The 13,754-nt window shown below is 41.1% G+C and overlaps 1 protein-coding gene across 17 annotated transcripts in view; it reads left to right on the forward strand.

Annotated features, from left to right (window-relative positions):
- The window catches only part of zmat5 (zinc finger, matrin-type 5), a 331,963-nt gene that overhangs the window by 171,216 nt on the left and 146,993 nt on the right, over positions 1 to 13,754 (forward strand). The window contains exon 9 of one of the 17 annotated variants that reach the window (XM_068055082.1): positions 163 to 245. The exons of 15 other annotated variants lie outside the window; for them this stretch is intronic. The gene's annotated coding sequence lies outside the window, so the exon portion shown is untranslated. The remainder of the gene's footprint in view (positions 1 to 162; positions 246 to 13,754) is intronic. One more of the 17 variants, XM_068055084.1, reaches the window with a different exon arrangement.

Here is a 13,754-nt window from a genome sequence, read left to right on the forward strand (position 1 = left end):
CACAGTGTGCCAGCAGCAAGCCTGTTTCCTAGGCAACAGCAGAAGAGAGAGGGGGGCCATCTGCTGTATTGTATCAGTTGACTGTATAAAGACTGGCTAGAACCAGTTTGATCTGGAGACCAGTGAAGCATGCTCACTGAAGGAAGGATCTATCTCTCTTAGCAGAAAATCTACATTGATCTTCAGGCTGTGTATTGCCTAAGGAGAGAAAAACACCCTGGAAAAGGACATTGGCATCGCTGGAGGTAGAAAATTCCTTTTTATTTCCAATCTCTAAGACGTCTTTGCCTCAGGAGTAACTTTCCATTGCCTTTTTGTGTTTCTGGGAGTTCTGGAATTCTCAGTCAAGTTTCTACTGATAGACTGCCAAGTTAAAAATCCAAATAGACCTGTTGCTATACTCCTTGTTGAAAGAACTGTGTGACGCCTGCTGCAACCGAAGTGCTTTGAACGCCTATCCATTAAAGACAGTTGGTCGAATTCACCCGGCAACTTCGAGTGGCATCTGACTGTTCGGCTCTGGTACACCTCACCGAACCAGGAATGTAGCCCACAAAGACTTACAACCCAGTTATTTATTTATTCCTAAGGAACAGCTCTAATTTTATTGAAACTGGTTAACCGTTGCTTTTTGAATGTATGTGTGTGCATGACGGTTGGGGCAGCACAGTGGCGCAGTGGTTAGCACCACAGCCTCACAGCTCCAGCAACCCGGGTTCAATTCTGGGTACTGCCTGTGTGGAGTTTGCAAGTTCTCCCTGTGTCTGCGTGGGTTTCCTCCGGGTGCTCCAGTTTCCTCCCACATGCCAAAGACTTGCTGGTTGATAGGTTAATTGGCCATTATAAATTGCCCCTAGTATAGGTAGGTGGTAGGGAAATATAGGGAAGGTGGGGATGTGGAAGGAATATGGGATTAGTGTAGGATTAGTATATATGGGTGGTTGATGGTCGGCACAGACTCGGTGGGTCGAAGGGCCTGTTTCAGTGCTGTATCTCTAAACTAAACTAAACTAAATAAGAAATTATAAGGTCTTTAGACATAGGTTTATCTCAATATTGTTTAAGATTTAGTTTATTACTAAATAGTTAATTTGTTGTTGTTCAAAGATACCTGGTTTGGTCTGTTTTATTCTGAGGAGGGCGGCGGGTTAATAAAATGTTTAATTTGGCTAATTTCCAGTAGGTGAGAAAACTTTAGTAATATGTTGTGACCTGTGGAGTAATGGGACTGAATTGACAGTACATTACTCTTGCCTCAGTCGTAACAAGAGGAAAAGTGAAAAAGGAAATAAGAGGGGCAAAGAGACAATACAAGAATAGATTGATGGCTAACATAAAAGAAAATCCAAAGGTCTTCTATAGGCATATTAACAGTAAAAGGGTTGTCAGAGGAGCAGTGCGGCTGAATAGGGACCACAATGGTGATCCTTTTTGGAGGAAGAAGACATGGTTGAGGTACTAACCAGGTACTTTGCATCAGTGTTTACTAAGGAAGAGGACTTTCCCAAAACAAAGATAAACAAGGAGGTTGTCGGGATACTGGATCATATAAAATAGATAAAGAGGGAGGTCCTAGAAAGACTGGTAGTACTTAAGGTGGGTAAGTCACCCAGTTCAGATGGGATGCATCAAGGTTACTGAGGGAAGTAAAGGTAGAAATTGCGGAGGTGCTGGCTGCACTTTTCCAATTCCCCTTAGATACAAGGGCTGTGCCAGAGGACTGGAGGATTGGGAATGTTACACCATTGTTCAAAAAGGGAGAAGGATAAACTTGGTAATTACAGGTTTGTAAATTTAACCTTAGAGATGAGGAAGCTTTACAAAACAATATTTGGGGAGAAAATTAACAGCCATTTGGACAAGCATGGACTAATAAAGGAGAGCCAGCTTGGATTTGTTAAGGGCAAATCATGCTTGACGAGCTTGATTGAGTTTTTTGATGAGTTAACAGAGAAGATGGATGGGGCAGTGCAGTTGATTTAATGTACATGGAGTTCAAAAGGCATTTGATTAAGTACAACATGATAGGCTTGTTGACAAAATTGAGGCCCATGCGATAAAGTGGCCTTAGCAGTGTGGATATAAAATTGGCCAAGGGATGGCAAACAGAGAGTTGGGCTGAATGGCTGTTTTTGCGGACTGGAGGGAGGTATAGAGTGGTGTTCCCCAGGGTTTAGTACTATGATCACTGCTGTTTTTTATATGCATTAATAACTTGGACTTGGGGGTAAAGGGCACAAGTTTGAAATTTGCAGATGACGTTAAACTTGGACATATAGTGCACAGTAAGGAAGACCGTAATAGAATTCAAGAGGACATAGGCTGGCTGATGGAATGGGCATGGCAGATGAAATTCAAAGCAGAAAAGTGTGAGGTGATGCATTTAGTTTGGAAGAATGAGGAGAGACAATACAAGCTAAATGGTACAATTTTAAACGGGATGCAAGAACCTGGGGGTGTTTGTGCACAAAGCCTTGAAGATGGCCGGACAGGTTCACAAAGCAGTTAATAAAGCATGCAGGATCCTGGGCTTTATAAATAAGGGCATAGAGTACAAAAGACAAGACATTATGCTAATCCCATATAAAGCACTAGTTCAGCTGCAGCTGGACTGTTGTATCCAGTTCTGAGTAGCTTAGCCAATTATGGATCCATACTGCTACTTTAGGCAGGAGGTGAAGGCTTTGGATAGTGCTTGAGACGATTCATCCAATCTCTCTGTAAGTGTGCACTGTTCTGGTTGCCATATTATAAAAAGGATACTGAGGCACTGGAAAGCATGCAAAACAGATTTGCAAGCATAATGGAAACGTGAGATTACACTTATCCAGAAAGGCTGGGTCTCTTTTCTCTTGAAAAGAGAAGGCTGAGGACACTGTAAAGATGACAATTGATAGCGGTTTTAATATTATAAAAGGTTTTGATAAGTAGACAGAGAGAGGCTGTTTCTACATGTAGGGAAGAGCAAAAATAGAGGCCATCAATATACGATAGTCACCAAGAAATCAAACAAGGAATTCAGAAAGATCTCCTTTACCCAGGTGAGTGGTGAGAATATGAAATTCACTGTCACAAGGATTGGTTGAGGCAAATAGTACTGAGAGCCAGGGAATGACACTAACTGGATTACTCTTTGAGAAAGCAGCACAGACTTGATGGACTGAATGGCCTCCTTCTGCACTGTATGATTAGAATCATAGAATAGTTGTCATTGACTGCACGCATGTGGCAATCAAGTCACCCCCAGATCACTCAGGAGTGTTTGTGAACTGCAAGCGTTCATCAATGTACAGCTGGTAATCAATCATGAAAAGATGTTTATGCAGGTGTGTGCAAGATTCCTATGTAGCTGCCATGATGCTTTCTTGCCAGGTATGAGCAGTGATGTGCTGCAGTAGGCTTGAGAAAGCAGAATGATGGGGTCGGATGATGTACACACAAACACAGGATGTAATTGAATGTGAAAGTGTACTCGCCTTTCCTATCCTGATTAGGTCATTAAAACTCTTTTGGCACTGTATACAGGAGAGTGACAGACTTCTTCCTTCCACCAGTGGGGAAGAGTATCTCCCTGCAGGCCCTTACAGACCTCACCATTAAATTCTCAGAGACATCGGCAAAGTGAGGGGCTGACATTAGGACTCTATTACTACACTTACTTCTTTTGTTCCCCCTCCTCCATGATCCATCGACTGTCATCTTTGCAGTGTCCCTTGAAGTTGAAATCAACTCACGTAGGTTGTCATCACACCCGCTCATGCGAATTGGTAGGGAAACTCAGAAGTCATATGCAAATGCAGTGGCTGGATTAAAAAGGCACTGACAGACTTACTTCCAGATTCCTGCGTGCTACTGAAATGACCCCCCCCCCATCCCCCCAACCCCACCGTGGTTCAGTATATCATTACGTTAAAACTACCCCCAGAAACCCATATTGGTGTGAAAGTCATCATCTTTCACATTATTGCTGGAAACATTTGTGTGAAATTGCGTATTTGAGAAATAAAAGTTAAAAAGAACAATTACCATTACAGTTGAAATCAATTAATGGGAATGTGCTTAATGTCTGCATATATTTATAGAGGACATTATTCTCTGGCACCAATTTATTCCCAGTGTATTTGAAACACGGTTAATATATTTCACTTAGTAAGTTTCAGCAGAACCCCACAGATAAAAGATGAGAATGCAAGATCTTTAAAGTAGAAGATAGATTAAACCTGAACACTTTAGACTGCAGATTAAAAATTACATTTGAAATGAATGACCTTCAAATAAATTCATATATTGGATGTACGTACTTTTTTTCATTGAGTTTACTAGATTAATAGATTTTACTTAGAGATTCCATATTATAGTACCATTTTCCAAGAATATTAATTCCAGTTCCAGTGTTTAGGGATATGTAAAAAAATGTGCAAAAAGTGAATGTGTGAATTTTTCTGGGTCTAAGGTATTTTATATAATCATATCAACCTTTTAATATTTGGATTCTGTGTAGATGCATTGGAGGTCTGGATTTCATACCCAGCCTATCATTGGTCTGAATTACTTTGAGACTAATGGATATACGAGACTATTATAAAGCAGCAGTTTAATTGAGGAGATGTAAGAGTATGTACAATTTATAATTATATTCTTAACTCTGATTGCACCCTTCTTTTAAGCAATTGTATATCAAACATTATATTTCCCACTAGAATTTGCTGGAGTGTGACAGTTATAGTCTTCCCAGAAAGATGAACAGTGGAGGAATTTAATCCTCAAAGCAGAGATAAAAATGTCAGAATACCATGTAATAAAACAGAATTTCATCATTTGGTCACCGCAAAGCAGTGGCCCTGATAACCTTGTGCATTGCATCCATATCAGCCCATGTTTATAAAAAGAAAGACAATAAGCAGGAAGGAAGGAAAGAAAGAAAGTAACAGACAAACTTGCATTTATATAGAGCCTTTCATGACCTCAGGACATCCCAAAGTGCTTTCCAACCAATTAAGTGCTTTTGAAGTGCAGTCGCTGTTGTAATGTAGGAAACTCAGAAACGTATACATATAGTAAATGTGATATCTTACCTCTTAAAGTTGACTCAATTTAGTGGGGAAAAATAAATACATTCCCATCTCAGAATGTTACATATTTCTGTCACAAAATTTGTTATTATTTATAGATTTTATGCATTATTTTACCATTTTAGAATCCAAAGCATCAATACTTTGGAAGGATATATTTAAGATATATTTATTTTTGCATGGACAATAGGGAGAAAATTGGATAGCCCCTAAAAATGAACGTGAGGGGTTGTGATTTACAATTAATCCACGCCTGTTTATCGATGCAGGCATCATGCAAACCTCTGGCTGCAGCAGGCGCTGGAAGTGGCTGGGGAAGAGTGTCCGAGTAGAAACGACGCAGGATAATGGCTCAATATTGGAGGCCTTTGTGCAGGAGGTGGATAGAAGGAAAGAGGTCCTCTATCCATGTCATGCTGCCGGCATAGGGGGATAGAAACTACAGCACCCATGACTTGGAGCAAGTGGTCCTAAAGTGAGAAACAATGCCTTCGCCATGTGTCATCTCACTTCCTGAAGATTTAATCAACTTCAGCTAGCATTACAAACCTCAACACTTCTACTAACTCAGTTACATCCAGTAGAAATCAGTTGGCAATTAATCTGAAAGTGGCTATGATCCCTTTAAATAGTACTGGTATGGGGTACTTCCTGCTGCTGAATGCATGTTCAGATGTGTGAGGTTAGGAGAGGGCATTAGCTGGAGAGTTGAAGTCGAAAATAGCAACGATAGAGTAAAATCAGCATTACACCTTGACTGACATCATGATCTGCCTATTCTGCATACTTCTGGCACACCCTCCCAGTGCCTGTGCTAATGACCCACCCAAAATGGCAACCAGCGCAACTCACACTAGAAGTATGCAATCATGGCATGGATGCCAATTTGGACCCGAAGTGGCACCCATACCACTCAAAATATGGGCACTATGCAACTAAATTTTGCGGCCAATGAATGGAAACTAGACTTTGTTGAAACATTTCTGTTTTCACTTGACAGCATGGGGGCAGTGTGGGGGGATGGGGGGGGGGGGGTGGAATTTTATGAGCATAAAATCGACTGGGATGGTTGGGGAGGGAGGGTGTGGGGGGGAGGGGTGTTCCCTCCACCATCCCTCATCTGCCAAAATTTAGTCCAGGGTGGGAAGGCCAATTGAGGCCCTTAATTGGGCAATTAGCCTCAATTGAGAGCCTCATCCTGCCGCCACCGCCGCAATTAGCCATGCAGTGGGTGACCCTGTCGCTGCACAGGAAGCATGCGGGGTGCTTTCCGGCTTTGGGGATGAGAGGTGTGCTGGGGGATTTGTCCCATGTTAAAAGGCACAGTGCCTGAACAAAGAACCTGGCACTGGGAAGTAGATAGGCCCCACTGAGAGTCACCCCCCTGCCGTTGCTAGCGACCCCCCTAGACGCTCCTTCCCCCTGACCCCCAACCGGCGAGACCCCTCCCAACCTGACCTACCTGTGGCTTAGGTCCAGCACCACTCCTGGGTCTCTGGTAGGTGCTCCTCCGGCAGGAGCCACTGCCGCTGTGATGGCACTGCTTAGTGGAAGCGCTGCCAGCCTCTGATTGACTGGCAGCTCTCCAAGGTCGGGACTTCCAGCAATGGGGTCCTTGATCCTGTGGAAGGCCCGCCCCTATCCACTTAAGTGTCTGATTTGGGGGGCTTTCCCGAGAAGAGGCAATGTGGGAACTCAGCGTCCCTTTTTCCAGAAGTCGAGACCCCCGTCGCCAGCATAAAATCTCGGCCGACAAGTTACTTTCCCTTTGCTGTTATACTGCATATCATCTTTATCCAGCTCCTGGCATTAGGGGTTATTGTGTTCTGTAATGGAGGGTGATATATTTTTAAAGTATAAAAAGCAATAACTCTGTCTTCATGAGTAAATCCATTATCAAGGGGAACAGAAACACAAACACTATAGATAGGTTCCACACTAATGTCATGCCTATAATGTTCTTAAAGGACTCCAAAATGCCATCTCTAAACAATCTGAGCTCTGGGGCACTTTCAAAAGCAATACATTAAGGCAACACGCTCTCCACACTCTCTAAAATGTAATGATGATGTCTGACTGTTTTGTTTGCGATAATTGAAGTGTTACAGAACCTGGGGGTGATTTATATCTGCTTTCCTTTCATTCTACTACAGACAAAGATGGAATGAGTTGCAGCACCTCCCATTGTTCCTCTGATGGAAATCATTCTTCAGTAGAAATAGTTATTTTTCTTGCAGTTTGAATAATAGATGCAACAAAACTCAAGACTTCCACATCCATGTTTTGGTCGTTAACTAGAAATATCTCAGTTGGAATGGTTCAGCATTTTATAACCATTTATTTTCTGTTCATGCGATCAAAAGAGAAGTCACAAAAGCTGAAAAGCATGCATTAAAATAGAATTGCTAATGGTTTTGAATTGGACTTTCTTCAGAACCAATGAGGGTTCCATCTGAAACAATAATCTTTCATACTGTTGTCCATTTTAGATAGAATTGTATAAAATGTAGAGCACCGAAACAAGCCACTCGGTGCAACTGGCCTATTCTGATGTTTTTGCTCCACATGAGCCTCCTTTGAGCCCTGAGCCTTCACCTAACCCTATCAGCATATCCTTCTATTCCTTTTTCTCTTGCATACTTATCTAACTTCCCCTTAATTGCATCAATGTTATTCATCTCAACTACTCCATGTGGTTGCAGGTTCTACATTCTAACCACTCTCAGGGTAAAGAGGTTTCCCCTGAATTTCTTATTTGATTTATTGGTGATGATCTTCTACTTATGACCTTTAGTTTTGGACACCCACACAAGTGAAAACATCTTCTCCATATCTGCCCTATGAAGCCCTCTCATAACTTTAAAGACCTCTATTAGATCACCTCTCAGCCTTATCTTTTAAAGAAAAAAAGAGCCCCAGCCTACACAGCCTTTTCTAATAGTTATAACCTCTTAGTTCTGGTATCATCCTTGTAAATCATTTTTGCACCTTCTCCAGTGCCTGCATATCCTGTTTGTAATATGGAGACCAGAACTGCGCACAGTACTCCAAATGTAGTCTAACCCAAGTTCTATACAACTTTAACATAAATTCTCTGCTTTTCAATTCAATTCCTTTAGAAATGAACCCCAGTGTTTTGTTTGCACCTTGTATTGCCTTGTTAACCTGTGTTGCTACTTTTAGTAATTGTGAATCTATATCCCTGGATCCCTTTTCTCCGATACCTAATTTAGATTCTTATTTTCCAAGGAGCATGTGGCCTGCTTATTCCTCCTAGCAAAATGTAGGATTCAGCATTTTTTAACTATCTCTTCATGATAGATAAACCTTCAATACTTTACTAACAAATTTGTACTCCCAGATTATCATAGAACTGAAAAATCATCACTCTGTGGCAATATAGTAAAATCATTATTCTATATGAAAGAAATACTGAACAAAATACTATCCTGGGATGACACAAAGCTAAATCACTTTATTTCCTGTTATCTGTATACTGGATTACATAAATGCTGAAATTGAGAGGTTGCCATGCTGGCATGGAACTTTGCTAGATATGAGTCTGCTTCGGGTTACATTGCTATAATCAGCAGTACAGCCTCACAGTTTTAGTCCCATGGTCTCATATTGTACTGGTCCCTCCCACACATAGAGCAATGCGTTACAAATCAAAGGAAGAAAAACATTTATAATTAAATGGAAAATTAAACACCAATGAGTTTGACAAATATTGATTTAATACATATATGGACAGAATATATCTTCCTCTTTTAGGAAAAAAATGTTCAATAATGTTTTTTTGTTGTAAATTTTAATCATCGGCTGTGACAAAGATGAAGCATTTTTGTCTAAGATTTATCTTGGTATCAGCTTCTTTAATCCTGTCATGATACATAAAGGGTTAAAAAAAAAGCTTCAATCGGACCAAATTTAACCCTGCTTAGCTCAGTGCAACTATTCATGATAATTGGTCAATTTGTTTGACTTGTCTGAAGACAAGCCCAAGCCATTCAATTCAAATTCAAACAATTTTTGCAATTTGTTCAGAGATCTGTTTGATTGGCAGCTTTTTTAAATAAACAGACAATTACTTAAATGTGCTTGAAATCTGTCATTTTTGGAAAGTTTATTTCACCCTGTGTTTCCCAAATTGGAGAGGCGTTTGAAAGCTTTGAAGAGAGATAGTCAGACCAGATTGTTTATTTCGTGAGAAAAGGAAAAGAACCACTGCATCAGAATATAATTTACCATCATTTAGCATAATAAATATTAAGCTTAACAACAACTGTAAAAGTATGTTGTTTATTGCTATTATTTATTTGATACATTCAACCTTGTTTTCAGATCCTTGCATTTTTTTTTGCTCCTCTTTATCTCTGTAATCCCCTCCAGCCCTACACCCACCGAGATCTCTGCATCCTTCCAATTCTGGCCTCTTGCACATTCTCGATTTTCATCACTTTGCTATTGGCAGCTGTACGTACAGCTGCCTGGGCCTTAAGCTCTGGAATTCCCTTCCTAAACCTCTCCGCCTCCCTTCCTAAACCTCTCTCCCTCTTTAAGATGCTCCTTAAAACCTACCTCTTTGACCAAATTTTGTGGTCACCTGTTCGAATATCTACTTAGGACATTTTAATACATAAGAGGCTCGATATAAATACAAATTGTTATTGATCGTCTCCTTGCGCATTGCTGCCAAACCACATGATAAACTAATAGCTGAAATGAGCTAAGATGATTCTTTGTTTGTTCCAAGGGCACACTACAAATTGATCTAGATATCTGTGAGAGTGCAAATATTTTCTTGTGATCTAGAGAGCTAAATCTCAGAGGGTAGAGCGGGACTTAAACCAACAAGATTCCGCCAGAATCCCCAACCTGTACCATCCTTCTAACATCCAAAATCGGGGTGCTAGAAAGGTCATAAAAAATCCTAAAGTCTGAAGTACAGGGGGTGGACAATCTTTGCATAATCATACTGTGTTAGAGCAATTGTATGAAGTTTTTTTTTTGTATATTTTGAAAAATGAGAGAAGTCATTTCTCCAACTGGGAATCACTACAGTAATCTGCAGTCAATGATAATTGCAGATGAAAGCAAAGCTTGCAGTAGAACAACTGCATCCAATTTTCCCATTGGTTTTTGCTCAAAAAGTGAAAAACAGCTGCGCTGAAGCTACTAGATATGTCGTTAGAACAGCTGAATTAGTTAAACTTGTTAGTTTGCACATTAGAATTTTTAGTCATTGAGAAAAAAGATTGCAGATCAAAAATTTTCATGAAGCATTTTGAGTGACTTATGGAAAAAAGGTAACAGTGCCAAGTGAGTAAATTGCACAATCACAGGGTGAAGTGTTTACATAGGTTGTTTCCATTATAATTGTGGACATAGGAATTTAACTCGGAAAAAATTAACACTAAAGTGTGGCAAAGAGTGACAACAGAAGTAAAGTTTTGTAGCTGGGAAGTGCATGCCGATGCAATGTTTTTATTAAGATGTAGATTGAACTTATCATTACTAACTAGGGAGTAAAAATAACAAAAGTAAAATGTAAAGCAGAAAAGTAGTTTACTTGTAAGTGAAAATACAGCAAAAAAGCAGATTTACTGTAACAGCAATGTGATATGAAAAGTATCTATGTGTTTTAAGTCCCTCATTCTGAGTGATAACTTCTAGTACTGAATTCCTGATGTAAGTTATTGTTGCTCCATGTTTCAATTTATCATTTTCGGAAAAAAGTGCTTGAAAGATTTGAAATTATGATGATTTTGAGTTAAATTTTTGCCACTTAATAACCCAGCAAATTTTATTTTGCGAAACTCATTAGACTCATTCATCAAATGTAATCGTTAAAAATATTGCTTTAACTTCCTTTAGTATTGGTTTTCAGTGCAATACAATACATGACAGCAGATAACATTCAAATATCGGTGAAGCCAATAATCTCTATGACAGCTCCCTACTTCATGCAATTTTGATACACAAGGAATGAATTCACAGTATTCATGAGTTCAATTTCACAAGAAAGGGCTGAAATATGAGACAGTCTGTTAAAAAGATTTAAATTTAGTGATGTTCTGTCAGCTCTCTGGGTCCGTGGTATGAACTGGCATGCTGGTAGTGGAGGCTATTGCTTGTCTATATAAATGAGTCTCCAAATCTTCTCAAATGAATCATCTCTTGTGGCATTATTGAAGGGCTGCTTGATATAATGGTAACAATTTTTAGCTAAGGATATTTGTAAGATGTCTTTGTTTGTTGAAAAGGTAACATGTTTTTCCAGTGCTCTCATCTTTTACCCTGAAGTTTCTCAAGTGCCTGTTTGATAGTTTCCAGCAATCCTGTGGTATCTCACTGCAGCAGTCACTTTTCATCTGTGAACTTTGACAATGAGTTATGGCAAACTATTTGACTTTGGAGTGCAACGCAGCCAGGCTCTTGTCTATTTTTGTCCCATTTCATCCATGCACACTTCCTAGCAGATGCCACTGGATGACTTTTCCTCTCTCTAACCCGGTGCACTGATTGTAGGACAATTGAGGCCAATTGTAGGACCTCAACTGCTATACCCGTTAAGAACAACTTATTCAGCATGAACCAGGATTTGAATCTGTAAGTGTGAAATCCTGATCAGTAGTGCTCGTGCTACGGTTGATGTTTGATGTCCAAAATGGCATCCGTACAGCATACACACACTTTCAGGATGAATCACACCGGATGCCATATAGGTGAGGGCTTTAGCCCATGTGCAGTGAACACCTGCCAGAAGTATGCAGAGCTGGCAGATCATGATGCACGTTCAGCAGCAGGAAAGACCAGGGGTACTAAAGGATCATCAATTATTTTAAGGTTAGTGCTGGTTGATTTCTTCTGGCTGTTGCTTTGATTGTACAAGTGTCTGATGCTTTCCGTTCTTGTCTTGTTGTCAATGTATACAGGAAGTGGTGTGGCAGGTGCTCAAGCAGAGGTTGGTGACTTCAAGGTTTCTGCACAAACCAGTTGCTCCCAAACATGGGTGCACTAATAGCCATTCTCTTTGGTATACAGCGCATTTATGGAGAATAAACAGAGGCCAAACAGCACAGGACAAGCTGCTAGAAGAGGGAGGAGGAGGGGGAGAAAGGCTCTCAGCAAAGACTATATCCACCCAGGGTGTCCAGGAAGAAATTCTCCTACCTGAACCTTAGTGAGGAGCAATATGCATTGTCTATGCTTCAGTAAAGACATCTTCACTAAAATCTTCCACCTGCTGCAGCCACATCTGCAACGACAGAGCAGGGCGAGGACAGCTTTGCCAGTGGATGTAACCATGGTGATAAACATTTCTGTAGTTGAGATCAATAGCATTGATGCAATTAAGGGGAAGTTAGATAAGTACACAAGAGAGAAGAAGATGGAATAAGAACATGGTTTTGCTAGGATTGAAGGCTTCCCCAAGCTGTAGGATGCTATTGACGGCACACACATTGCTTTGCGGGTGCTGCATGCCAACTCTGCCCCATATTGCAATCGAGAGGGATTGACTCCTTCAACATCCAGCTGATGTGTGACCATATGCAGCGCATCATGCAAGCCAATGCTCAGTATCCTGGCAGCTACCATGAGGCTTTCATTCTGTGGCAGTTCACTGTGCCAGCTGCATTTGAAGCAGCAGGGCAAATCAAAGGGTGGTTACTGGGCAACAAGAACTATCCACTGACCACATGGCTGATGACTCTGGTGCACAACCTACACACAAGTGGGCAGTATGCATACAATGAGAGCCATGCTGCTACAAGAAAAGTGATAGAGCAGACCATTGGCATGCTGAAACAACACTTCCACTGTCTGAACTGCTCTGCAGGAGCCCTGCAGTACTTGGCAGAGTGGGCATCAAGATTCGTCATGATCTGTTGAAGCTCTTGCCACCAGCTATGTGGCGAGCAGTTGAGGAGCAGAAGTATAATGGAGAGAAGGAGGAGGAGGAAGATGAAGAGGAGAAAAAGGAAGAAGAGAGGAGACAACCTGGACAGCTCCTTTCTCGTTGGAATGCCTGTGAAGAACTCATCCAGGTACAATACAAAGAACAAAGAAAATTACAGCACAGGAACAGGCCCTTCGGCCCTCCAAGCCTGCGCCGATCCAGATCCTCTATCTAAACATGTCGCCTATTTTCTAAGGGTCTGTATCTCTTTGCTTCCTGCCCATTCATGTATCTGTCTAGATACATCTTAAAAGACGCTATCATGCCCGCGTCTACCACCTCCGCTGGCAACGCATTCCAGGCACCCACCACCCTCTGCGTAAAGAACTTTCCACGCATATCCCCCCTAAACTTTTCCCCTCTCACTTTGAACTTGTGACCCCTAGTAATTGAATCCCCCACTCTGGGAAAAAGCTTCTTGCTATCCACCCTGTCTATACCTCTCATGATTTTGTACACCTCAATCAGGTCCCCCCTCAACCTCCATCTTTCTAATGAAAATAATCCTAATCTACTCAACCTCTCTTCATAGCTAGCGCCCTCCATACCAGGCAACATCCTGGTGAACCTCCTCTGCACCCTCTCCAAAGCATCTACATCCTTTTGGTAATGTGGCGACCAGAACTGCACGCAGTATTCCAAATGTGGCCGAACCAAAGTCTTATACAACTGTAACATGACCTGCCAACCCTTGTACTCAATACCCCGTCCGATGAAGG

This window comes from Heterodontus francisci, chromosome 23 (genome assembly GCF_036365525.1).
Source record: "Heterodontus francisci isolate sHetFra1 chromosome 23, sHetFra1.hap1, whole genome shotgun sequence".
Lineage (NCBI taxonomy): Eukaryota > Metazoa > Chordata > Chondrichthyes > Heterodontiformes > Heterodontidae > Heterodontus > Heterodontus francisci.